This window comes from Tachypleus tridentatus, chromosome 11, assembly GCF_004210375.1.
Source record: "Tachypleus tridentatus isolate NWPU-2018 chromosome 11, ASM421037v1, whole genome shotgun sequence".
NCBI classification, from domain to species: domain Eukaryota; kingdom Metazoa; phylum Arthropoda; class Merostomata; order Xiphosura; family Limulidae; genus Tachypleus; species Tachypleus tridentatus.
The window spans coordinates 88,557,724-88,583,645 of record NC_134835.1 but is presented as its reverse complement, the minus strand read 5'-3'; the positions used below and the strand labels follow the sequence as shown (position 1 = coordinate 88,583,645).

Genomic DNA, 25,922 nt, shown 5'->3' with positions numbered 1-25,922 from the left:
TCCCACTAACTGATGATTCACTGTATGAGGTATGGTTTGTCTCTGGCAGTTGAATGTGAGTATTTAAAGCAGCTGCAATCAATAGATTAAAAACTTCACAATAATTATGAAAATGAAATATGAAGTATGTGAAAAGTTATACTACTACTTTCATCATACAAAATAAAAATAAAATAAAACAGACTGTGCTGTTTAATCTGGTACAAAAATAAATGGCAATTAAAAAAAAAAGTTAATTAAACTCAAATAGTCATATGTAAATGACCAACACACTACGAATTTATCAACATGTGAAACATCTGTTAGATTTTGAAAATGTAGCTTAGAAAAGCACTACAATAGAAATGTGTGTGTTCATACATGATAGACAGAGATCTATTAAATTTAATATTTGAGAAAAACATTATTCGGATAATTTCTAAAGGTTGATGTCCAGTTAATAACTCATCCTCAAGTAATATAAATGGATACGTAAAATTACAAACAAAAATACAGTTTACATGTTTTTAATATCAACTATTTACTCTCTCTCAAATAGCTATTTCATTTGTAAAGGTTTGTGTTGATTTGAACAAGGATGTCAAAGTTCAAAAACTATTTGTTATACCTACAATTATGATGTGTTATCGTCATTACAAAATAAGTTTAGTGTTTGGTTCATAAACAAAATGATTTCACTAAGTCCTTTCATATTGTGCACATTTTACATGATTTATGAAAACTATATTTTAATTCGCAAAATTTCTGATAAAGTAAAAGATATTTTATTTTGGAATATAAACAGTAAAGAATTTACAGATGTAGTTTTTCTTGAAAAAGGAACGAAGATATGCTGAGGTATCAAGAAAACAAATGATGTTTATGTTCCACAAAAAGGTAGCTTTTTTGTGACTCCATGTGAAAAAAACAAACACAAGAGACATAAATTACTGTGATTTTTCTTAAAATTTTATGGTGGTTTCTAAAAGCTATGGTGCACAATGCATGTCCATACACAACAACAAAACTGCAACAGCAAATTTGAAATATAGGCAACTTGTAATTTTTTGTGGATAAATACTCCATCAAAGTATATTTTATAAAAACAAACTAGTGCTTACATTATCTATTAACATTTTTTGTTTACACCTATACAAAAAGCAGTTAGAGTGCTACTACATCCATTTTTTCTTTACCTATATTAATGGGCGGCTCACATAAATCATATCAGAGGCTTTCCTCTGTTTGTTTCAGCATCAATCCTAGTCTTCTTAAGACTAAATAGGATTAGTCCTACATTTCAACAATATATTTTTGGTTTACACATACAATTCACATGATACGTTGCAAAAAAAAAACAATTTTTTTGTACATATTTATTTCTACCTGAATAAACTAGAAGATCAAAATCAACAAATTCTTAAAATATATTCAAATGAACACAGCTCCCAATTTCAGAAATGAGATTTCTGCTTTTCAATAAACAACTTTTTGTTTTTATAATGAGTCCTCAATAAAAATGAGGTACAAAATATAGTGTGAAGATATTAATGATTACTTGGGACAATGTAACAAACAGTTGTATTGAACACATAGTGTGTGTGTGTATATATAGATATTTCTATGTTATATATTTATATATTATTTTGTCCTTCTATGTTTATAACCACGAGATTTTCCTGGTTTAGAACAAGACACAGTAATAGTTTTGTAAATACTACCTGCAGCACCACCACCTCTTGAAGCAGAGGTGGGTCTATCTAATTCCAGCATGGCTTCTTGAATGGCATTTTCCAGGTTTGAATTCATTTTTCTTCCCCTAATCAAGTGACACAATAATCTTTTAGTAAACAAACAAGGGTTATAATGAAAACACCACATTATCCATTTTTTGAAAAAGAAAAACAAAGAAGTGTAAATATATATATTTTATTAAACACCACAGAAATTATAGTGATCAACACATGTTAAACCTGTACACTATAATATAGTCAAATACACTAGGTTTCTAGTCATAAGAAAAACACTTCCCTAAGTAAAGTGTCAAAGCTGTTATGTAGATATAGCATCACATCATAAAAACCAAAGCTGAGAAAAAGTGATTGGCTAAAATAGTGTAATTTTATTCAGTAAACTTCAAAGCACTAAGACTTTCATTGGGAAAAAGCTAAAATCAAACTTTGTAATTTTTTGTGTATAAAATTAAATAAACACAACTTTTTTACTAAATATATTTCCACTTTGAAGTATTTTATCAACTTGTAAGAAAAATAGTCACAAGTTTATTTTGTATGATGTTTTTAACTTAATGGTGCAGCTTCGTCCTCAAGACAAGCTGTATCCATATTGGAGTGAAAAAGTAGATAATTATGAAGAGAAAAAACTGTCCACTTTAAAAGATAAGTTAAGACAAGAAGTTAACACCGAATATAACACAACACAGCAATAATGTATAAAAATTCCAAAGGTAGAAAATTTAGTTATTACTGTTACCACATACGGAAGAGAAGGAATCACAATTGGAATAATACTGCAAACTACAGGATGCTTAGCTCATTAATATCTTTATCAGATAATGGTACCAAAAATTAAAAACTCAACTCTTAAAATATTTCTCCAATTTTTGCAATTATTACAATTTATTCATAGCCTTACATTTCATGTACAACTATCAAAACCACAATTTAGTGCAAAGGGCACAGTCCATTAATGATACAGAAGGGAACTAATTTGTACAAGTCTTTTACTACAATACAAAATGAGTATTATAATACAAAACTTTGTATTACTTATATGTGTTCACCTTCTGTATTTTTTCCTGGCTCTGTGATGTGCTTCTAACCCTTCTGATAGCGTCTTTAACTTTTGAGGCTCCACTTTTGTGAATGTGTGATCACCAAACCACTTTACCCAGACCTGATTAAAAACAATAAAAAAGATTTTAATTATAACTTAAGGTTAATGCATGTGAATTAAAACCAACTAAACAGTTGAATGCTTAACTCTTTTTATGTTCACACACAAATCTGAGACCACTAAAGGTGAATGCAAGCTTGAGGCTTTTATAACTTCAATAGGTAGTTGGAAGATTAATTTTTATGATGATCAACACTGGTGAAGCATCTAAAAAACTAGAGGTGGATAGAAGGAAGTGTATATTCAAAGAAAAAAATGTCTACAACAGATACTTTGTGATGTATTATTTGGCCATCAAAGGATGTTAATGTCAATTGCAATACTTCAAGTCAATAGAAATCACTCCAGTGATTTCATTATCACTGATCTTACAAATGTGCTTCTGTCATGGTCATTGCTAGCAGTAGTAGTAGCTGTCATAGAACTGTTATGTTCATTTTTACATACAGCAAAATTAGCTCAATGCAATTATCAAATGTAAACTTTGAAATTAAAAAACAAATATCATTCCAATGTAAGTAATGAGGAAGAACAAGTATTCAGGATCTCTAAACCTCAAACCCATAACTACACAGCATCCTCCATGTACCCTGTAATTTTCACAATGCCGCATCAGTGACAAACCACCACATGTGTATATTACTGTTAAGTGCACATCTGGTGAAGTTTTTATATTTTACAAGATAAATGACAATACTGTGTGATGTACTTCATTTGGAGAAAAGCTCTTACTTTCCTGTATATCTGATAAACCATGAACCAATATAATGATTCCAAGATATACTGGTCTCCAGAGTAAAAATATCATTTCTTTTAAAAATACAAATATTGCATCAAAGCACTCAATGGACTCAAAATCTTCTTTTGTTTCACTTTGACTCAACAAAGTATTTTCAAAATGTGTAAGAGCAATTTACTATGAAACCTAAGGTCCTCACTCAAAAAAGCTCAACTCCTTCCTCATTTAAGAACTGTTAAAAGAAATATGATAAAATTTCTTAATGGAGTATTTTCAAAAAGTAATGTAATATGCTCAAAGATCTAGATGTTTTAGTAGAACCATCTTCTTTTGTTATCTACTGTACTTGAAACTGCCGTGTCATTAGTAACAAAAAATATCAACTGGTATATTAATACTCTCTGATATCTCAGAGAATTTTTAGCAGATAACTCAAAAAGTTAACAAAGAATTCACAAATCCTTTGGTGAGTAAGTCTGAGTGCAAGGCAATTTTCATGTTAAGAATACGCTAACTGTTTTGTCAAACAGTTTCGTTTGCACACCTCTAAAACCTATTAAACATTATCAAAACTTTATTTTTTAGTAATATTTTATGTTTTGTATGTTATTTTTTCTACCTTTAGACTATATGAGCTCAATCCAACTGGCTTCCCTTTCAACCATTACATAACAAAAAGATACAAAGTAAATTTATTTTACCCTTCTTTGTGTAAATAACTGCAGATTGTAACATAAAATCGCATTCATTTTTAGAATCAAATCTAATACATTTTAAATCTGCTGATCATTTAGGTTTATTGCTTTGCAGTTGTACTTAGAGTATAGTGAAAGCAATTTGTCACAGCAAGACAGTTTTGTGCAAATAAAGGATTGAATTATCAGTACACTAGGTCAAATTTCAATCATGCTGTGCTTATGTTGTGATTCCTGTCATGGGTATTTTTTTATTTAGTTTTTCTCATTTAAGTTTTCTTATTTAACTTAATAAGTTCTTAACTTTTAAATTTTAGTTACTTCAGTAACAATACATGAAAAATGTCACAAGAAATTTAGTACTTACATATGGGTCTTGCACGTTTCAAGTTTTTGTTCTAGAAGTCTTGACAAAGTTAACTCTACTTTTTGGTAGGGTTATTTGTTGTTTTTTTAAATCATTTTTATTCATTTCAAATATGCAACTTAGAACACAAAATATTAACACATGAATAAATGCAATATCTTAATACTTTTCCTTGACCAAGTAATTCAAATGTTATTGTCAGAATGAAGTAACCTTATAGGGAATTCAGTATATTAAAATTCCCTTTTTCTGTTTGTTGTAAATAATTTAATATCAAGTGTTGGAGAAAATTACTGACGTTTTTGAAAGGTTGTTGTAGAAAGGCTTGAAATATGGGTTTGACTTATTCAGTTAATGCTTTACAGGAAATAAGAGAAAACCACACTCTCAAATCTGAATCTACAGATTCTCCATTGATGATTAAATTGACAACCTGTGAGTTAGTCACTGTACACAAATATGGATAGTTCAAACCCCCTAAAATACATTTGTCACCTAGTTACTTCCACTAACCCATCCATAGAAACGTTTTTCCCATTACCATAACTGGATTAAATGTATGGATGGAGATGATATCTAGCATGTGTAAATATATAGCTGAAAATCATTAAGAGTTAAGGAAAAAAATTGGAAGACAAGCATTAAAGGATCAATGTTATCAAGAACCCTTTAGTGCAGTGGTTCCCAAACGTTTTCAGCTTGTTGATTGATTGATTTAGTGTTTTATGGCACAAAGCAGCAAGGCTATCTGCGCCAGACATTCAGTAAAAATGTAAAAAAAAATAAAAAAAATAAAAAAAATAAATGTAGTAATAGACATAAATGGAAATGAAGGTAAAACAAAAAAGTATAAAACCAATGTTGACACCTAGTCTACAATGTTAAGATAGAAGGCAGAGTATAAGAAGTTGTAAGGTATTTACTCTAGCAAAAAGGTAATGATCATAATCCGCCAGGAAGACTAACAGGTAAGTTCAAGAACCACCGTCAGTCACCTGAAGTTGGTCTTTCCAGTCCTGGTTCCGGGTTATGTGTCATAGCAACCAGTATCAAAATGTAAAAGAATAGAAGTTTTAAAAGATACATAGCAAAATTGTAACAATGAGTAGCCAAATGTCCAGTAAAAAGATAAAGTCAAGTAAATGGAGTAGAATTTGTAAAAGTAAATGAAGGTAAAAACAAAACAGCAATTAAAACAGGAAATGGTGTAAAAACCAATGGTGACATCCAGTCTTCAAAGTTGTAAAATATTTACTCTAGCAAAATGGTAATGATCATAACCCGCCAGGAAGACTAACAGGTAAGTTCAAGAACCACCGTCAATCACCTGAAGTTGGTCTTTCCAGTCCTGGTTCTGGGTTATGTGTCATAGCAGCTATTATCAAAATGTAAAAGAATAAAAGTTTTAAAAGACACTCCGCAAAATCGTAATAATGAGTAGCCAAATGTCCAGTAAAAAGATAAAAGTCAAGTAAATGGAGTAAAATTTGTAAAAGTAAATGAAGGTAAAAACAAAACAGCAATTAAAACAGGAAATGGTGTAAAAACCAATGGTGACATCCAGTCTTCAAAGTTGTAAAATATTTACTCTAGCAAAATGGTAATGATCATAACCCGCCAGGAAGACTAACAGGTAAGTTCAAGAACCACCGTCAATCACCTGAAGTTGGTCTTTCCAGTCCTGGTTCTGGGTTATGTGTCATAGCAGCTATTATCAAAATGTAAAAGAATAAAAGTTTTAAAAGACACTCCGCAAAATCGTAATAATGAGTAGCCAAATGTCCAGTAAAAGATAAAAGTCAAGTAAATGGAGTAAAATTTGTAAAAGTAATTGAAGATAAAAGCAAAACGGCAATTAAAACAGAAAATGGCGTAAAACCAATGTTGACATCCAGTCAACAAAGTTGTAAGGACTACCTGTAGCAGAATGGTAATGATCATAACCCGCCAGGAAGACTAACAGGTAAGTATAAAACCACCGTCAGTCACCTGAAGTTGGTCTTTCCAGTCCTGGTTCGGGTTATGAGTCAATATGGCCAGTACTAAAAAAGTAAAGTAGTAAAAGTGTGAAATGATATGCAGCAAAAGTGTAATAACAACTCGCCAGGATGACTAACGAGTAGTTCAAACGGATAGTTCAAACAGTAGCGTTAGTCACCTGAAGTTGGCCTTTCCAGTCCTGGTGTCGAGTTATTTAATGTTCTGGCCATTGTCCAATGTCAAATTGAATGAGAGAGATTAAAACTGTAAAAAGGAACCACAATTAAAAGGTGTAATGAATAAATATGCAACACTTAAATGAGATTAAAAGATTAATGGCCATTAAAAATTAAAAACATTATCAAGGTGGACAGAGTCACCATCACCAATAACTCTGTCCAATGTTACAGACTGACCCTGGGAAAAAATATGTTTAAAATATTGCCGTTGTTGAGAATTGTAACGATGGCAAGAAAGTAAAACGTGGCTGATAGTGATTTGAGTGTTACACAAACTTTACATTGGTGCATCAGTTCCAGATAAAAAAAAATGATGAGTTAAAAAACTGTGACCAATGCGTAGCCTAGTGAGAACAACTTCCTCCTTCCGAACTTTACGGAAGCTAGATGGCCAAAGTCCAATTTTGGGTTTGATTTGAAAAAGTTTGTTGTCGTGTTGCTCACTCCAAGTGGACTGCCAGCTGGCACGGAGCCGAGCCTTGAAGACAACACCATAGTCCATGTACGGAATAGGCATAGGAGCGATGGTGCTGAAGCAGACATATTTAGCTGCCATGTCTGCAAGCTCGTTCCCATGAATACCAACATGGCCTGGTATCCAGAAAAACTGGATTGAAGTAGCTGCTAATGAGAAATGGGCCAGTCGGTTTCGAATATCAGCGAGAATAGGATGTGAGCTAACATGTAGCGATTCCAAGGAAAGTATAGAACTAAGCGAATCAGTATAAATAGTGCAGTTGGAGTACTGCTCAGCTGCAATATGATCCAGGGCAAGAGATATGGTATACAGTTCAGCAGTGAACACAGAAGCTGTAGAAGGGATTCTGCACGCAACTACTGACCCATAACAAACCATAGCAGAGACCACTGAATTACCTGATTTGGAACCATCTGTATAAATAGGAAATGAATGATTGTTTGAAAGATATTCATTGAATAAAAGACAGTACTTCCAATCTGGAGTATCTGCCTTTTTTAGGTGACTGAAAGAAACGTCACATTTGGGGGCTGTAATAAGCCATGGTGGGATGGGCCAACCTGTGGAATCTGCAATGTTATCCAAGGACAGACCCAATTCATCCAATTGCGCCCGGATGCGAAGGCCAAACAGAGCAATGACAGATCATCTGTTCTGAAAAAGTACTGCCCACCAAGGAAGGAAAACACATTTCCAGGTGGGATGCTTTGGTAAGGAATGAAATTTTGAAGTATATTGTAAAGATAGTTGCAAACGGCGAAGGTGTACAGAAGGTTCATGAGATTCAATGTATATACTTTGAACTGGAGAGGTACGGAAAGCCCCAGTGCAGAGTCGAAGTCCTTGGTGATGAATGGGGTCCACCATCTTTAAGGCCGAGGGTCTGGCAGAGCCATAGACCATTGATCCATAATCGATTTTCGATCTAATAAGAGCACGATATACCTTTAACAATGAACAGCGATCTGCCCCCAACTGGTAGAAGAGAGAACACGGAGGATGTTCAGTGCTCTTGTGCATTTGACCCGAAGCTGCTTTAAGTGTGGTATAAAGGTCAGTTTATGATCAAAGATAAGCCCCAAGAACTTGGTCTCCGGGACCACTGGCAGCAAAACTTCACCGATATGAAGTTCAGGATCAGGGTGAATACCCTATCGACGGCAAAAGTGCATGCATACAGTTTTGGAGAGAAATTAAAGCCGTTCGCCAGAGTCCACTTCTGTACACAATTGAGGGCAGTTTGTAGTTGCTGCTCAATATATCTCATGTTTGACGACTGACATGAGATGTGAAAGTCATCGATATACAGCCCATTCTCAACAGTGAGAGGGAGTTGTTCAGTGATGGCATTTATCTTTATACTGAAGAGTGTAACACTCAATACACAGCCTTGAGGGACTCCAAGATCCTGTACAAAAGAACGGGAAAGTGTCGAACCCACACGAACTTGGAATCTCCTGTCCATTAAAAATTTTTTAATAAACATGGGTAGATGGCCACGTAACCCATATGTATGGAGGTCTCGCAAAATGCCATACCTCCATGTTGTGTCGTAAGCCTTCTCTATGTCAAAGAATATTGATACAAGATGTTGGCAGTTGAAAAAGGCATCTCTGATAGATGTTTCAAGACAAATTAGGTGGTCTGTGGTGGAGTGCTGTCGACGGAACCCACACTGGGTGGGCGAGAGGAGGTTGTTTGATTCAAGGAACCAAACAAGACGAGCATTAACCATCCTTTCTAATGTCTTACAGAGACAGCTCGTCAAAGCAATTGGACGGTAGTTTGAAGGAATATTGGGATCTTTCCCTGGCTTAGAGAAAGGTAAAATAATAGCCTGGCGCCAGGCATCAGGAAAAACATTCTCCTGCCAGATCCGGTTGAAAACAATCAGAAGGACATCAAGAGAAGCAGGAGATAGATGGTGCAGCATGTCATAATGAATATCATCAGGTCCAACAGATGTACTGGCAGACCAATGAAGGGCCATTTTTAGTTCCACCAGTGTAAGGGACAATTATAGTCAAAGAAACAGTCAGTTCGAAAGGAAAGAGGTGATCGCTCTGCCCGAGTCTTGATGGCCAGGAAGGTGGAGGAACAAGCAAAGTGCTAGATACCCGGCAAAAGCTTTCACCTAGAGTGTTAGCGATGTTCCAAAAATCAGTCACCTCCTGACCATCAGAGAGTAACATCGAGAGGGGGACAGAATTGTAGTGCCCATTAACCTTTCAAATCCTGTCCCATATGATCTTGGAACTGGTGGTAGAAGATATGCTGGTTGTGAACTTAATCCAAGATTCCTTCTGGCTTTGACATCTTACCCACCTAGCATGTGCACGGGCCCGTTCGAAAGCAACCCAGTTTGAAAGTGTGGGATATCTACGAAAAGTATCCCAGGCCTGGTTTTGAGCCTTCCGTGCTAAGTGGCAAGCAGGATTCCACCACGGACGAGGATATCGTGGAAAACATGTCGAGGTTTTAGGAATACACTGAGCAGCTGCATGTGTAATACAGTCAGTTACCGCTGCTACACAGTCGTCTATTGATGGCTGATTTACAATGGCAGGATCAAGTTCTGCGAGAGCAGTGAAAGTGGACCAGTCTGCCTGATCCACCTTCCACTGGGGCACACGGGTAGGGTGGCATCGGACCACGGTCAGTCTCTCTCAAAAGGATCGGAAAATGATCACTGCCTAGTGGATTACTGTCAACCCTCCATGAAAAGTGGGAGAATAATGAAGGGGAGCAAACTGAGAGATCAATAGCGGTAAAGGACTGACTAGGTGCATGAAAGTAAGTGGAAGAACCAGTATTGAAAAGAGAAAGATTGTGATCAGAGAGCATCCGCTCTACAGATCGGCCCCTCCCATCAATAATAGCACTTCCCAGAGGGATGATGTCCATTAAAATCCCCTAGGATTAGAAATGGAGATGGCAACTGTTCAACGAGAGCATCAAGATCTGATTGATCATATGTCTCTCCAGGGGACAGGTACAGAGAACAAGCAGTGATGGTATGACCCAAGGAAACACGGATGGTTTCAGCCTCCAAGGGTGTGTTGAGTGACAAAGACAGGGTGGGCACGTGTTGATCAACCAACAGTGCCACCCCTCCATGTACTCGACCATCACACAATCTGTCATTTCTGTACAGAGAAAACTGCCAAATCGAGACAGTATCAGCAGTTTTGAGAAATGTTTCTTGTAAAGAAAGACAAACAGGATGGTAGGAAGCAATCAGCGTTTTGATATCATCCAGATTAGAACGTAAACCTCGACAGTTCCATTGTATCAAGGTGGCCATTTTTAATGATGAGTAGGCGAAGTGGCTGGAGAACCCTTCTGTTTACGACCACGTCTTTTTTCCTTACTGTCTTTAGTCGGAGGAGGTCTATCAACCTCCACGGATCCTGCTCTGGGTCGAGTGGGCAGGTTTTTGTTATTGGAAGGGGAATCCAGTGACTGAGGACGTGAACGAATAATTGTTTTGTCTCTTGTGGTGGGAGAAAAAGATGTATCAGAAGAAATGCCTGTATTTGAAAATGAAGGACGTGGATCTTGAGGTTTGTTGGAAGGTATGGGAGGAACAGAGATGGGTGTGGAAGTCGATTCATCAACCTTCTTAACCACGGAGGTCAAAAGGCTTTTCATTTGTTTTGAAAACGATTATCTTGGAGGCACAGAGAGATCTGTCTGCACTCCCACTGTAGTTGTGGAATGAAGTGCAGCAGCATATGTCCGAGATGGAGTTGTGGACAGCAATTTCCGAGCCTCAGGATAACTAATGTTATGTGTCGTTTTCAAACGCTGCACCTCTTTTCCTCCAACCATTTTGGGCAAGAATGAAAGTAAGAGGGGTGAGAACCATTGCAGTTTACGCAATGTGGGTTCATGTCACAGTCATAGGCATCGTGGTCCTTGCCTCCACAACGAGCACATGTCAGGGAACCACGACAAGATGTCTTTGAGTGGCCGAATCTCTGACACTGGAAACATCGAAGAGGGTTTGGTATGTATGGCCGAACCCTGCAAATGAGATAACCTGCCTTGATGGTGGCAGGTGCACGTGGTGAAGTAAATGTTAAAACGAGGGTATTTGTTGGCAGTGTAACTCCATCTTTGCAAGTGGAGATGCGCCTCACTGCAGAAACTCCTTGAGTGGAGAGACCAGCGAGAATCTCTGACTCGGGAACATTCTTCAAATCCCTTTCAACAATAACTCCTCGTGAAGAATTCAAGGTAGCATGGGGTGTAACCTCAATAGGTATATCCCCAATTGCCTTTGAATTCAAGAGGAGTTCACTGTGTTGGGATGTGGATGTTTCAACCAATATGTCATCAGATCAAAGTTTCTTTACTGACTTTGGAGAGCCAGCAAGTCCCTCTAGTCCCTTTTGAATAAAAAAAGGGGACATTTGCCCTAAAGGTTTTTCTCCGAAAGAGAATGTAATATAAGAAAATGAGGTACGTGTGTAACTGATGTGGAGGATTGCTGTTCTGAGAATTCAAGACGTGGTTGCTTACCCATTGACTGTTTGTTTACAATTTTATTTAAATTTTTTGGAGGATCCATAGGAAAAAGAAAAAATTTCGGTACCCACTGACCCCACCCACCATGGAGCCTTACAAGGGGACGCACTACAAAGTCATGCAAGGACAATGCAGCAACGCCAGGGTTTTGTGAGCACTATATCCAAACACCAGCATCAGGCACAATGTCCACAACACCCGTTGAGAACTTCCAACACTGGTACTTGGTTGACTCTAGCCCAAGTGGACCAGCCGATTGACCCAAGGGGGGCCACCCAAAGGCCGCCCGTCTACAGGAATTCGAGGCCAAAGTGGTGTGTTAGGGTTGGACCCCTCAACCACCAGGATCCTCTCCTCCCCTTCACGGGTCGCCATGCACGGCAAACACGTGGGTGGATGTTTAGATCCCAGAGAAAGTAACCAGATAGAACAGAACCTTCCCTGGGAGGTCCCCTCACCACCTACAGGAATCCACACCGAGGGGTTCAGCTTGTTACACAATTTAACATGCCACATTAAGCATGTTACCCCTTTCACAAAATGTTTTCAACATTGATATATATGGCTAAATTAAACAAGAGATATATTGCACTTTATTTATTTACAATTTATTTATATAATTTATTTACACTGAATTACACTTTTAATTATTGTATTTCATCATTGTGCATTTCTAATGAATATTGCCAAAGATGTCAAGAACATCAGTGGGATGGATGGAGTTGCATACTTGAAGCTAGTTTAGGAATTCTTGGTTTTGTGGTTGAAAGTGCCAGCCTGGCATCGTTTGCAACATTCAAGCGAGTCCTCTTTTTTGTTTTCATCCCCAGCACGGTTGAGAACCCCCTTCTCACACAGATACGTTGTTGAGAATGATACCAACAACTTCAAGGCTCTCTTGGACAGAGTTGGTGAGTCAGCTAGTTGTGAAATCCAAAAGGAATCTGCATTTTGGTTTTGGAATTTGACTTTCAAGGCTTCATTTGCTCGCATTGTGATCCACTCCTCCTTTGCAGAGAAATCATCATTATGAATGGCCTCATCAGGTACAGAAAAGGGATGAATGATCCACTGAAGACTGGCTGTTTTTAGGTCACTCTCTGGAAAGTAGTGCTGCATGCTTGTTTCAAGCCCCTTCAAATGGTCGCTCATCTCTTTGTTGATGGTCTGTAAAAGTGATCCAGTATCATAACTATTCTCCGCAACAAACTGGTCTAGGGTGGGAAACTGAGCGATCACTCCTTCCTCCAAGCATCGAATCCAGAGTCTCAGTTTTCCCAGAAATGCAGCCACAGTGTGATGGGCATCAATGACAGTCGTGTTTTGGCCCTGGAGTTGCAGATTATCACTGTTCAGCTCCGCAAATATGTCAGCCAAGTAACAAAGTCGAGCAAACCACTCCTTATCAGTGAACTTGGTAGCAAAAGGAGATTCTTCTTGTTTCAGAAATTCCTGAAGAGCCGTTCGGAGCTCAATGACTCGACGTACAACCTTGCCTCGTGACAACCAGCGAACATCGATGTGGCAGAGCAGAACTTGATACTGCTCTCCCATTTCCTTGCACAGCTCCCTGAATATGCGCGAATTCACATCCCTGGACTTGATGAAATTGACGATTTTCAACACATCTTTAAACACTAATTTCAGATTACCAGGTAGGCTTTTTGATCCAAGAGAGTACCGATGAATGATGCAATGATCTACAGAAATTTCTGGATTCACAGCTTGTATGAGGCCCCGTAATCCACGATTACGACCCATCATCAACGGTGCTCCATCGACGGAGACCTAGATTAAAAAAGAAAAACTATTATAGATTGTGTCAGTTAGTCATTCTTACTTATCTTTTGCGTTATAATTATATGGTTTTAATTTAATTTAATTTATTTTCGTACTTTAGTATTTCAGTACGACAGGCACGATACTTTTTTGTGAATTATGTATAAAATATTAGCTACACTACAGCTACTTTTACAATAAATAAAACTATATGACTATATGCCATGTAATTCATTGTATTTATACTAATCTAGACTTTATATAAACATCTCTCCCAACCTGTTGAACGCTGTTCCAATCCAATCCATTCGTGGTAAAGAAACTGTTGATGATATTGAAGATATCTTCTCCCTTCGTGGTTGTCAGCAGATCTTCGCATAATAGGAACTCTTCTTTGATCTTGTCCTGGTGGACGTAATGAACGAACCCAAAGAGAACAGCACAACTGGCTACGTCACACGATTCATCAAATTGCAAGGAGAATTTGCTATATGAGCTTTCCTTGATCTCTGTTGTAACTTGGGACAGAATATCTGATGCCATGTCATCGACTCATCGGCCGATTGTGTTGTTTGATAGAGATATGACACTCGCTGATCCTCCCACATACCTTGCTTACCATCTCGTATGCACAAGGCATAATCAGATTCTCTGCAATGGTGTGGCATTTTGTTGTTTGGCAACTTTATATGCAACAAAGTAAGATGCTTCGACCGCAGCTTGAAGCTTTTGGGCTTGAATTCCAGATGAACCGAACTGGATATTCTTCAGTGCTACAGTCCGGCGCTGAAAATAAGCCTGATCCTCATTTTGAAGATTTGGATGGCACTTCTGGAGGTGAGCTGAGAGTTTTGATGGCTTGAGGCTTTCATTTGTCAACACTTTGTGACATACTACACATTGTGGCCGATCCTCTCCACCAGAAGGTAAATTCACAAAGCCATAGCGAAGAAAGGCGTCAGAGTAGGTGCACTTTTTAGACATTTTATTGTTTAATCTGCAGAAAAAGAAAAACTGCACAAAAAGTGTGAACAATGTAAACTTATTATTTATTTTTTCATGGCATTCTAGATAGCATTAAAAGAGCTTATTCAGCATAGGAATGATGTAATAGTAGATAAATACTAACTATACTGCACAGGACAGTACACATACATACCAGGTTTTGTCTACCTCGGCTGATGCTCACATAGAAACTGACAGTGTGAAATAGAGGCAACCTCAGGCAGTGAGTGACGCGTACTGGACACGTCGATGAGTCATCAGGGTTACTGAGTGACTTGTGTTCTGAAGCATACTTGTCAAAATACTTTTAGGTTACCACACACTTAGATACATATTTTTTCTTTTCTACTACTGTATATTAGTTTTTGATGTTTATTGTTATTAGGTTTAACTTTATTACATACTTAAAATAGGTTTAATTTACAACTTTACATACTAAGGCTAAGTTAACATTAATCCTAATACCAGCTACCTCAATGTTTTCTTGATTTTCAGAATTTTAACTTTTTTCTGTCACCCCTCCATTACCCCCGATAAATTGTTAAATTACCCCAGTTTGGGAACCACTGCTTTAGTGCAAGCCTAAAAGGATTCTCTAGCAACAAAACTAGTAAAAAATTTAGTAATACTAAGAGAAATTACCTATGACAAAGTATGACTTACTCAAATACAACTTCAACACAGTTTAAAGTCAGTCATCTGCATCTTATACAAAAACATGTTAGTGCATGTAAACACTAAAAATGTTGGAAGTTTCAAGAGAAAACAGAATGGAAAGAAAAAAATATTTTTCCAATATGTTTCCGATTTACTCTGTTATGTATTACTATCTCAAATAAATGTTCACTATCTCAAACTTAATGTCCTTGTAGAAATAATAACAACCAAAGCAATTCACTGAAGTTAAATGATTTCTAACTTTCAAAATCTGTATATATTTGTGGTCAAATTCTGTAATTTTCTGATTGATAGACATTAATCATAATTATAGCTTCCTAGGCTTATAGTGCACTGACTGTAGTTGTCCAATAATATTATTATTCTGTCTCTTAGCACATTGATTTTTGTATATATACCAATCACATGAGACTAGGATTTACAAGAATGTTCTAGTGTCCTTTTGTAAACAAATGTTTTTTCTCGTATTCAAGAATTCTCTACAAGTTTTGAGAACAAGCAGGACTTGAGCAATACAAGTCAACAATATACATAACATGCAATGAAGAAAACTATACAGAAAGAAGTATTATAAAGCACAGGCATTATAATAAACATATAACAATAAATCTGTTACAAATATCACAGGAGTTACTGAGTCAATATAAACAAAATGTAGTATGTCTATGTGCTTAAAAAGCAATGAAAGTTAGCTTTTAAACACAAATTCTATGCATCATTTTGACAACTGTATTTACAATTATAATTTCAGTTATATAATTTGTCATGACTTACCTCATTCATGTAAGTATGATTATATAAACGAGGATATGTGTGTTCAAATGTAGAATATATCACCACATTCTATATTATTATTTTATATTTTAAGAAAGATCAAAAAATAAAACACTTGTGTAAATATACCTATAGAATATCAAATAAAGGTCCACATTATACAAGTTATTGATAAGTTTAGGAAAATGTAAACAAAACTTTAAGAAATTCATTATTCTGGACAAGAAGTTTTTAGTACTTTCTATTTTAGTAGGGAAGTCAAAATATTTATTTCATGCTATTTAGACAGTATAAGAGGTGTGAAAATGGTTAAAAAAAACAAAACATAGTTCCTAGTCCCAAATAAAACATACAATATTACATTCTTTACATTTTTGAATAATGAAGAAAATTTGGGTTGTAGTACACTTTAAAACATTTCCACTCTGAAAACTAATAAATTATAAAAATTATGGTAGAATTTTGTCTTTCATATAAAATCCATTTTTCTATTTTGCTCTCTTTCACAAACTATATTACCAGACCAGAAATACGTGCAAACTCTACTGTACATAATATTTCTTAAAATCCCATTCAAGATGATGCATTCCAAACACAAATAATGCATTTATTACCTTTCCTTCCTCGCACTGGCTATTACTGCCTCTTACTTCATCTTTATGAACTAGTTTTCCTGGCCAGGATGGAAATCCTCTTATGTGTCCCCACACTAGATCTCCTATATTAAATGTTCGTGGTTGGGGAGGAAGCGGAGGAGAATTTGGATTTTCATCTAGAAGTGTGTGTGTGTGTGTGTATATGTTTTTATGAGATATAACTTCTTGCACAAAAACATGTCATCAGTCTAATTAAAACTTCATAATCACTCCATATCACAAATTCTCTTTAGGAGAGAATAATACTTACTTTTGTTTTTCAAGAAGTTAGACATCCTGCAGCTTTTAAATACATTCTTCATACATTTGCAAAATGTATTAGCACTAATTAATAATTTCTGAAGGTTTATAACTGTTAAACAGCATCGTATCTTCACTAAGGAAGTATATGAATATTAATCTGATTCTTACTTTTCATTCATGAAAAACTTTTAAAGTCTCAATTAATTTTATAAAGCCAAAAGGGACAAAAGTATCAAATGAAACTTATTAATATTTAAATGTTATATGTTAAATCTTTATATTTTATAACAAAGTTTTACACTGTGACATGAAAAATAAATCTCACATAATGTTAAGAACATGGATGACTATCTTCTCAACGTTATGAATATTGTTAATAATACAAAATTATATCATGCTTTTAAATAGTTTAGTAGTATGGTATTAACAAAAATATCTGACTATAAACCTTTAAAAAGGACTAACTGGCTAAATATCCAGTAGCAGTTCAAACTGGATTATTTTATATTGTTCTTTGAATCTTCCAATATGAAATGAAAAACTCAACTGAGTCCATTCTTACAAAATTAGCTCACATAATTTCACTGTTGAACAACTTGAAACAAAATAAGGGTTTGAAATTTTATTATATGGTGGGTAAAATGCAATTCATTAATTGTATTTGTTTGAGATATGTGATATAACAAACAGATTGTAACTTTTTTTTTTTTTACTTCTGTTTACAAATTCTTACATATATATAACTTTGGAGTTACAAGTGTGTACAAACATGTTTTGGTGGTTTAATATAATTATGTATTCATGCAAATGAGTTATGATCCATTATTTTGTATTAAAAATAATTATATACAATTTATTCTACACTATTGGAGACATATGACTGCACTTGATAAAACAAAGAAATCTAATGCATGTGCTACTATAACAAGAAATGGTCATTCAGTACGGTTTAACTAACAAAAATAAAAAATTCTCTTTTAGTTACCATCAGAGTTTTGAATTTCTTCTTCTTGTGAGATAGAAAGCATTTCCCTTCTTCTCTTTAATCCAGCCCACCTTTCAGCTTTACACATCTCTGTTTCAAAGTTCTGATTCACTGATGTCTGGGTGATAGACACAATGGTATTTGTAGTTTCTTCAAAAATCTTTGTGTTAGCAAAGGATTCCAATGTTATATCTCTACTTTCTAAACATATTCTGTTGTCCTCTCTCTCATCTCAGCCACAAACAAGATTCACTGGCTCCTGACTGGACTCTACTCCTGAATCACTTGTTGAATGGTTATCAGCACTTATTAATGATTGTTCAGAGATATCTGATGAAGCAGAAGAAGGATTTTCAGCAGCATTGTCAGGTTGGTCTAATTGTAAAATTTGTAATGGACATGTATCCCATCTTGATTGAAGGTTATCTACACAATCACTTGGTTCTCTTGATATACATTTTTCATGAGGACTTTTACTATTTTCTACAAAACTATGATCATTTTCTTGTACAAACTGTTTTGTGTATGTCCATGTCCTACTCAAATCAAGAGCTAACTTCACCTCAGACACTGTCTGTTGCTGAATTTGTGAACTTTCACAATCCTGGACAGAAAGAAACTGCCCACTGCCTTTTGCTGGAAGTTGCAAATGTACATCAGTACATCTTAAGCTTTCTTCCTTGCTAAATGATTCACTGGGAACATCAGGCACTGGAAAGTCTCTAACATTGTTTGTACCTTCTTGCATGACAGCTCTCACTGCAGCTGACAAATTCACAGGATCTGGGCACAAAGTCTCATTAGGTTCCTCTTCACAACATGGAAATAAAACCTCTTTTTGTACATAATCCTGTAATGAATGATTAATAATATCTACATTCTTTTTAGGCAAAACCTTACTGATTTTTTTTTAGAGTGGAAACTTGTTCACCGGGTTTGCCATGGAATCCAATGAACTAATTGTCTGCACAGCAGCATTATGTTCCATCTCTCCACTTTGAACTCCAACACTTCTGGCTCTAGATGATTGTGGAAAATCACAGGGTTTATTCATTGTATATTTTAATGATTCAGAAGATGTTTCTTCAGTTGCAGATACAGGAGTTGTATGTTCACCATTTAAAGAAATTTGATTATTTAATCTAATATCAGTATTGGCTAATTGAGTTGTTGTTGATGTGGATGCATATGTACTACAATGTAATGATGATAAGGGTGTATCAGCAAAGGTAGACACCACATGAGTGACCACTGAGGTGGATCCCCGAGGATGCACAATAGCTCGAGGAATACCTTCTGCAGCTGAATGGTCTTCAATGCGGGGACTGAAGATCATTTCTGTTCCAGAAACATGTGAACTGGGTTGAATCACACCAGAAACAAAGGAGCCATCAGAAAAGGCACAATAAACTGGGTTAGACTGAACCCCAAAACTTGAAGGACCATGTACTAAAATTGGTGACTCTTGACAGAAGGAACTGATATTTTGAGGACTCTGTACCAATGCAACTGATTGGAAAGGAGGTCCAGATACAAAATGTTGTAAAGGTATATCTTGCATCACATTGGTTCCACCACCTGATGGAAGCCCAATCATACCAAATGGCTGAAGAAGATTTAATTGATTTCCAAGCCCTGATGATAATATTTGCTGCTGTACAACTGGATTCAAGCCATTATAACTTATAATATTTTGCTGTTGTTGAATTATATGCTTTGACTGCTGTGCTGAAGACTGAGGCAAAACAGTAAAAGCTTGAAGAACAGGAGCTTGCTGTGTCTGCTGTTGAGGTGTAACAGAAATGCTTGGAAACACTGCATTAGAGTTCTGAGTTCCACTCTGTAACATAGAAGCTACTGTCCGACTTCCTGCCTTGTTTTTCCCATCTTTTGATTTCTTTCTATTTGATGTTTGATGACAATTAGGTGAATTATCGCTCTGCTCACCTGAGATGGAGCCATTATTGGACAAAGGTGTACTACTGGTTGAGCTAGGTTGAGACAGTGAGATGAAATAAAGTTCTGCCCTTCCTTTATTTTCATCGTGTTGAGGTGGTACTGTAATAAAATGTATGGGGCTAGATGAAGTTACTGGTGTAGGAGTTAATTTATCATTGGACCTTCTCAATAATGAAATACTTGTTGATTCTGTTGGAGTACCAATTACTGGAGAATGATGAGGCTGTTCAATTTGTACTGGACCAGAGAAGAAGTTCTGGTCATGAGGAATAAGAACTGTATTTTGCATAATTGGAACAGATATCAAATTAAAAACCTGCATTACAGGCTGTGATGGTTGACCAAATACTTGGGGTACCATCCCTACAGCAGGTATGACCTGGGCCATAGTGGTAAATACTGTTGTCACATTAGGTACAGAAAGAGGGGGCATATGATTATTTAATCTAATTTGCCTTGACAAGGGCACATTATTTGTATTTTTAAATGGTTGATTATGAGAACTGCAGACTGAAATAGATGGACGGTTATGAGAAGCTGTATAATTCAAAACAATGCCATCTGCTAAAGTACTGGTACTAATTAGTTCACCCCTGGAAGATGCACTTCCTGAAGAAACATATTTACCATAAACAGTGTCAGAAATCTGTGCACAGTTATTTTCTTTCTCACCTTCTAACATTGTAAGTTCCTGTCTACCATATATAATATTTTGCTGTCGTATTCTAGAAAATGGTTGTTCAAGAGACTGTAACGCACTTGCGTTCTTTGGAGTATTAGAAGCTGCTAAAGATATAGCTGCAACTCTTGTACATGGTTGAGAAGAAATAAAAGCTCCTGAACTGCCACTCTGAACTGTTATAGAGATGTTAGCACATTGTAAAGGGCCCTCTCCTGTACTCAAAGATATGTTATGATTTGACAGATGGTTTCTTAAAGTAAAACTTGGTTGAGATGAACCAATTATAAAACAACCATTCTGAACAAGCTGCAGAGACTGTAAAACATATGGCCTCACTCCATCAGGTATTAATAATGGTTGAGTTGGCTGCTGGGTTGGACCAAATACAGAGGCTGTTCCAAATGAATGGATTTCTCCAACTGGAGCAGACATGGTATTTAAAGGTGGTCCACCAACTGGTACCTGTATACCAGATGGGGTCATTAAAATTTGCTGTGAATTCAACATTCCCTGAAATCCTGTAGGTAATACCATTCCATTTACCTGTTGTGCATGATGGGTCCTTGAAACAGTTGGGAAAACTGTACTTGGTGTATATTCAGTGTATACCTGCTGACTGAACACATTCTGTACTAAAATACTAGAAGAGCTATTATTCTGCCATAAAGGAGAACGAACGACCCCAGCTGTATCAGGAAACTGAACAAAAGATGAAGTTATGTTGTCAACAGAAGGAACACTTTCATTCACTGTGTTTTCTATTTGATCTGAGCAAACTGACTGTGACTGTACAACACTAGGTCGCAGCTGCTGAGAGTCAATCATCCCAACATGTTCAATGATCTGAACTGGTGAAATATGATTTGTCTGGGGCATAACCTGAATGTTCAGTACTGAAGGAGAAGTCTGGATGCTTGATGGTGTTTGGACAATTCCTTTAGCATGTGGATTGGGAGAAGAATGGTTATTATTGAGATTAGGCACTGTCACATCCAGGTAAGATTCACTAAAGTTTGTTATCCCAGAGCTTGATCCAACACTAGATAAAAAACTCCAAGGATTCACTTTTACTGGAAAGGTAACATCAACTCCTGAACCAGAATTTACTTTTCTGTTATCTTGCACTTGATTTAAAGAACTTATAATAAATGGTTCTGAATTTCTATTAAACATCCTGTTGGCATTTACACTAGATGATTGTGAATCATTAATGGGAAATGAATTCCTTTTTTGTAGTAATTGCCCTCTATCAACTGAAATAGTTATTTCAGACGAATTTAAAGTACAGTTTATACTACTAGCATTAAATGCATCATTTGAAATTGATGGTATAATTGCACAAAGCACTTCTGGTCTGGAAGATGGAATAACTGTACCAGATACACTATGAGATGGTAGACTACAAACAACTACATCTACAGTTTCATTCTGACTACTGGAAGATATTGATGACCTTACAGAGGAACCCTGTGGATGCATGCTGGATTGACAGACTTCTGAAGGAGTAAGATAATCACTACATATTGTTACAAGTGGAGTATTTGCACTCCTGTTTGACACTGTTGGACTGGCTAGTGTACAAACAAGAGGTGGATGATGTTCAGAGGGAAATTGTCTTACATCGATATTTGGGCATGGAGATAAAATATCATAAAGTTGTTCACTGTTATTTATTTTTGAAGGTTTTTTAAATTTCTGTTGATCGGTAGGGTCCAAGTTATCATCTACAACTTGAGTACTGCTTGGATGTTCTGTGACAGAATGATTAAAAAAGTTTGAAGCAAGTTTTTGTGTGGTTGGTGTAGAAATTCCACTAATGTTTTTACCTGTATTTAAATCTTTTTGAATTAGACCAAATGATTGTATCACAGATGTTCCAGTGTGTTCTGGGCACAGCCCAGAGGGCATTGTACAAATATTTAACTGTCCACTTAAACCTATGCAATGGTTAATTTTAAGTTGAGAATGGAGGGCATTACCTCCAGTTGATTGAGGTGTGGATCCATGAAAATTTTCTGCCTTTTTAATTCCAGAAGTATGCATATTTTGCTGTACTGGTACATATGACTGCCCTGACTGCATATAATGACTCATAAGAAGAGGCACGGATACGTGACCTTGTGGTGCTTCTAAAGAAATATACTTTTTTTCACCAGCTTCTACTGTTTGAAAGATATTTTGCACATTAGAATTTGAACTTAACTGAATTCCATAATGACCTAGATTTGAAGTACTACTTAAGGTAGAAGATGCAGTTAAAGAAGATGTGATTGTTGAGCACAGAAGAGCTTCACATTCAGTTTTGTTGTGCAAATGCTGACTGTTAATTGGGCAAACTCTGACGTTGTGATTAAGAACAGATCTATCAACCAGAAGTAAATCTTTTGAAGTGCCGAGCTGTTGAAGATTACTTCTGTCTTCACTAAGAAACTGCACTGGCAACAGGCTACCTGCTTGACTGCTTGCAGGACTATTACTAAATGATGAAAGTGAACAAAGATTCTTTTCAACAGCAATTGTACCAAAAATCTGATTGTGGTTTCTCTTTTCTTTTTGCAAGCTTATTTTATCTCCTTGAGCCAAAAGCTGAGATACAAGAACTCCATCAAATGGGCTCTTATTTTTATTTCTTATTTTCTTCTTCTTAGAATTTGAGGACTCTATAAAAGAAAAAAACAACAACATTATCTTTCCAAGCTTTTGTAAGTAGTGGCTAGTCTACAGAATTTACTTTCGGTTTTCTTGAAGTAAACTTTGTTCAGAAGTAAATGTTATATTGTTTATAACATGTAACAAGTTAAAATCTTAAATTTGTAAATTATCTATATATACTTTTATAATTAATTTTTCCCTACTAATGATTTCCAGTGAACAGTTAGATTTAACTGGCATCTTGCAAGTAAAATCCACAATAACATAACTAATTCTGATAAATCTCAGTACTGAGTATTTTCCAACAAATGTTTGAAATACAAAAATCTACTTCATTCACTTGGAAGTGATTTCTCAAAATTATTATATAAAATACATGTTTCATAATGCTTATAAATTATGTCTAAAAGAATGTAAAAATTTCATTTCATTTTTGCCTAATTACAATAGTAGTAAGTGTCCGGTGACATATATATATATCAGTTCAGTTTGAAACAATGTCTGAAATCATATTTTTATTATGTTTGGAATTAGAATTTTCTAACTCATGCAGTTGAGTTATATGAGAATGTCAGACCCTAAACAAAAAAAAGAGAAGTCTGCTACCATCACCACAAGGGTTTTGCCTTGCATTTTTGAGATGAATAATAGGTTTAAATGTCACTATGTAACATGGCCACAGTTGGAAGTTCTAAGTGTATACAACAACATTGCATTTCAAATCTTGGACATATCTATCCACTATCTGATGGGCTAATCCTTGCCACTTCTATCCCTGTACCATGTACTACAAAGCATATCTTAAGTAACTATAACAAAATTCAAAATGCTGTTTCTGTAACAAGTGTTGAAAGAAGATAGCAAAATAGTTCAAAACATAAAACTTTATACCACTTTACTTCAGTGTGAGATAGAATTTTAGACAAGAAAGAAATCAACTGTCAACAAGCATGTTTGTATAAAAATACACAGGATTACAAAATTTATTTATTTTCTGAGAACAGTAATCTTTTAATTATAACTGGAAAATTATATGAATATAATTGATTACCTAAGAGTATCAATTTTATAGATTAGTGTAAAATAATTGATTAATCAAAATTACAAATACATTTATTTATATCATGAAAGTTAACATTTTTCTTACCTTAAAATGTATTTAGGATTGATTGATACTCACCTCTCTACACAATTAATGAACAGTTATTACCACATTCACTATTTTAAAGGTTGTTTAAATGTGCCAAGCCTTAAACAAAGCTTCTGCTCTTAAACAACAATATGCATTGAACCAATCTACGATTTAAACATCATTAGACCATAGCCTTCTAGATAAATGCATTAGAAGTGGGGAGGTGAGTATGTATTTGAAATACATTTTAAGGTAAGGAGAAATGATATTTACAACTTGCTACATACAAGAGCTAGAATCCCACACTGAAGACAGTGGAAGGGCCCAATGCAGATGAAGAAATTACAAAGATGAGCTCCTTTCTCGAAATAGCATGAAAATGGGAAAGTCCCTGATGCATGTGAACTATGAATGTGTACAAGTATGGAAGGAGGTTAACCTTGTGGGTCATCAATTACTCTCAAGCAGGGAATACTCTTCATTCAAGAGAAGTGACAAGAGCAAAAGATAATGTTTGCTTGGTGCTAAAATGTTGCAAAGGTGGGCAGAATGTCAGGTTGTTCGACAGACTATTATCTCACAGAAATGAATGTAGCTAGAATAATAAGTCAGGCCATTTCATACTGAGAAAATACTCAAATGAAAAACTTGAAACATTTGCTAAATTACAAATGCCTGAAGATGTGGAAAATAAAATCTTCATATATATGAGAATGAAGAAATGTATAAACTATAATTGCAAATGGATAACAGAAGTTTAACCCTTTCGGTGCAGTTGGCGACCGCAGTCGACTTGAAGGCTCAGCGAGGCAGGCGATCTTCATTGACAAGATGTAAACAACATACCCTCATGGCTAATTATCATAATCACACAGGCCTGTAGACCCACTTGCGGCTAGAACCACATGTATTCATTGTTTACTTGGGATTCCCAGCAGGTATTTAAACTGGAGGTCACGTGATTTCTTTGTTTTCTAGCCTGTGTAGATCATACTGTTCATTGTTTTAGAAAACGCCTTCCTTGTATATTCTGTTGATATTTGTGATGTTGTTACAATGCCAAAAGGAAAAGTTTACACCACTAAAGAGGTAATCAATATTATTTTTAATGATGAAGAGAGTTACAAAGAGTTTGAGCCAAATGATAATGAAAGCTTACTTGTAACAGATGAGAGTGGTAATGAAGATATTCGTGGCCTGGAATCTGCCCCCGCTTTAGGTAAGCACATGGTGTAGTTAGGGTCATATAACTTATAGCATAAACTGACTGACCAAGGCTAGTTCTTGTTAACGGATATATAATATATTGTGCAGACTGCAAGAGCAATGGTGAAAACCTGGTATCTCCAAGATTATTCAGAGAGCAAGCAGATTATTCAAAATTTGCTGGAAGGATATGTCATCAAAGCCAAACGAAAAGGAAGACCAAGTATTGATACAGGTCAGCGCTTGGT

General features: G+C 35.8%; 1 pseudogene across 1 annotated transcript in view; it reads right to left on the bottom strand.

The window, feature by feature from the left end:
• Positions 1–741: 741 nt before the first annotated feature.
• The window catches only part of LOC143232714 (uncharacterized), a 70,905-nt pseudogene continuing 45,724 nt past the window's right edge, over positions 742–25,922 (bottom strand). Inside the window, exons 4-7 of the transcript XR_013017689.1 lie at positions 18,044–23,344; positions 16,774–16,931; positions 2,783–2,895; positions 742–1,798 (exon numbers count right to left, since the gene is read on the bottom strand). The product of XR_013017689.1 is annotated as an uncharacterized LOC143232714 (transcript). The remainder of the gene's footprint in view (positions 1,799–2,782; positions 2,896–16,773; positions 16,932–18,043; positions 23,345–25,922) is intronic.